This window comes from Perognathus longimembris, chromosome 16 (genome assembly GCF_023159225.1).
Source record: "Perognathus longimembris pacificus isolate PPM17 chromosome 16, ASM2315922v1, whole genome shotgun sequence".
Lineage (NCBI taxonomy): Eukaryota > Metazoa > Chordata > Mammalia > Rodentia > Heteromyidae > Perognathus > Perognathus longimembris.
In genome coordinates, this window is record NC_063176.1 from 20,075,688 (window position 1) to 20,078,606 (window position 2,919).

The following is a 2,919-nucleotide window of genomic DNA, read 5'->3' on the forward strand; positions in this document are numbered from 1 at the left end:
AATACCATGCTGTTGGCTTTCAGCCCTCCTGGCTCCCTTCTGCCCTATCTGGTGGCTTGGCATTCTGTAGTCTCTGGAGAAACAGCACCATCTGCTGGGCCGAGTCTGTGTGCGTCGGTGTTGGTAAGAGGTCAGTGGTTCCTCTCTGCCGCTGCAATGCTAGACTTGACAATGAGCCAGCCCTCCGCAGGTCCAAACATAAAGCCCTTCAGCTCTCGAGCATGAGATCAGACTGGAGACTTCCATTCCTACTACTACCTTGGGAAATTACTGCCTTTGTGGAAGGACAACTGCAACTGATCTGCAGGGAGACAGGAGCACTACTTTTGAGTGAAGTCCTTGTCCCTTGTCTTTTCCCTCCAAGTAGGATGTGGAGATCTTTTTCAATTTTGGAAATCCCAGGGTTGTTTTTCTGCCTTCTTCCCTGCCTGAGGGGCCCTCAATATACCTGGATTTATCTTCTAATCCATTACCCTCTTGCTTAGGTATGTTGTCTTCTTCACCAAATCTACTTGGTCTCTCAAGTTCTTCTAAAGACCTTCTCCATCACACTAAATAGTGAATGGGTTTTGTAGATTCTAAAAATGACTGCCACCTTTTCTCCCTCACTCTTTGACAAACTCAACCTGATATTGCAACATTTTCTCAACACTTTAATTTAGCTGTCTTTATTACCCAGTGTAAATTAGTTTCTCTGAAACCCATTCCCTAATAGACAGTAAATGCCTTTCCACCTCAATTCTGTGCTGACCACACAGCCCAATTCCTTATTTAGCTCCTGGTGCACAATTCCCCTCCCTCTTTCCCTCTCTGGAGTCAGGCTGTCAGGACATAAAGCTGCTCTTGAATTCAATATCTGATTTCAAGTGTTGAGATAAATATGTGCACCACCACATCCGACATTTTCTCATCCTCCTTACTTTTGCGACTGACTAGTTGTGACAGCTATTACGCTCTGCCATCTGTCCAAAAATTTGTTCATAAAATGCATGAAGTTGTTCCTTTTATTATCCTTTGTGGTTTTACCATCACATTATTCTTGTTTCTACCAGTTATGCAAGCTAATTCATTTTTCCATTCTTGTATGTTTTTATAGTAATTTATTTTCTTCTAGATGATGAAAATTAGCCAGGCCTAAGTGGCTCACACCTATAATCTCAGGAACTCAGGAGGCTGAGGTCTGGGTCACTGTATTTCAAGGTCAGCCGGGGCATAAGAGTCTGAGACTCCACTTCCAAATTAACCAGCAAATGCCAGGGGAGAGATGTGTCATGTGATAGAGTTCCAGTTGAGCAAGCAAGCTAGAAAAGCAAGCAAGCCAAGCAAGAATGAGGGCTGGGTTCAAAGCCGCCCCAGTTATCAAGATAACATCTTTTATCTTCTCATCTTTGCACAACTTTCCATTATTCAAATAATTTCTACAATTATGCCTCCAGGGTTCATTAGCTTTTGCTAAATAGAAAAATAATTTCTTCAAGTACTGTATAGTTAAAACTTAAGATTCTTGAATATACAAGAAATTCTCATAAATGGAATATTTACTATCCAGTAACCACATATGAAACAGTAACCACGTTTGTATACATAATTCAGATGCTAGTCAATGATTCTCTACTGAATGATGCTTAACACACCAAACACACACTCACCAAACCTCAGCCTCTGTTTCCCTTTCACTTTTGAGGGCATGTGATATACAGCATGTGATATACAGTACTTCAGAAATCTAGCCAGGTACTTGGCTACATCACAGGTGTGTAATCCTAGTTACTCAGAAAAGCTGAGATGTGAGGATGGAAGTCTGAAGCCAGCTCAGGCAGATAAATCTGTGACATTTTATATCTCCAATTAACCAGTAAAAAGGCTGGACTGGACATGTAGTTGAAGTGGTAGAGCATCTGCCATGAGCAAAAAAACCAGGACAGGGCTGGGAATGTGGCTTAGCAGTAGAGTGCTTGCCTCGCATACATGAAGCCCTGGGTTCGATTCCCCAGTACCATATATATAGAAAAAGCCAGAAGTGGCGCTGTGGCTTAAGAGCTAAAGTACTAGCCTTGAGCAAACCAGGGACAGTGCTCTGGACCTGAGTCCCAAGTCCCAGGACTGGCAAAAAAAAGCCAGGAAAGACTGAGATGTCCTGAGTTCAAGCTCTGATGCCAACACACACATACACACATCAATATAAAACTGAAAGGAAACACTTTTTATTAATCACAACATGAAAATGACACAGAACTTATTAGAATCCAAGTGGGATAAATAATGCTGCTATAAAATTTACATTTTTCATATCCATTGCAGAAAAAATATTACATATTAGGGCTTTTCTTGGTGTTTCAGATGGGCTCCAATAAACTTTTATTTCAAAAATAGTCATTAACATATATTCTCAAACGGCTAAGACCTAAGTTAGAAAGGCAACTATCAAATCTCTGATGGGAACTGGCAGGATTAGAACCACCTGGATGGCTGCAGCGATGCCCCTGTCCCAGTGGGAAGGCTGGTGCCTGAACTGGGCTGCACAACTCACAATCTTCTTCTTCGGAAGTAACAGATGCTTGACAGGCCAAGACTCAGCAGACCTTTCCTTCCTAATTGTGCTCTTTCGGAGTAGAAACAAATACCTTTGTCTTTGTATACAGGGAGGCAAACACAAAATGCATTGCTGTCACCTTTAAACACAACTAGACAGGGTGGTGAATTACTGCGAGGAACTTCTCTTGAGTGAGGCCCTTCCAGTTTTCACAGGAACAAGGCTTCAGCATCAGTCCTCAAACCACAATGTGATCACACCGCACCCTTAGTCATTTCCTCTATCAGCCACATTCTACCTCCAGAGGACTGAGGAGTTACAGGCTCTGACAATTTCGACATGTAATTAAGTTTTGTTTTCACTGAACTCAAGACTTATTTCTGTCA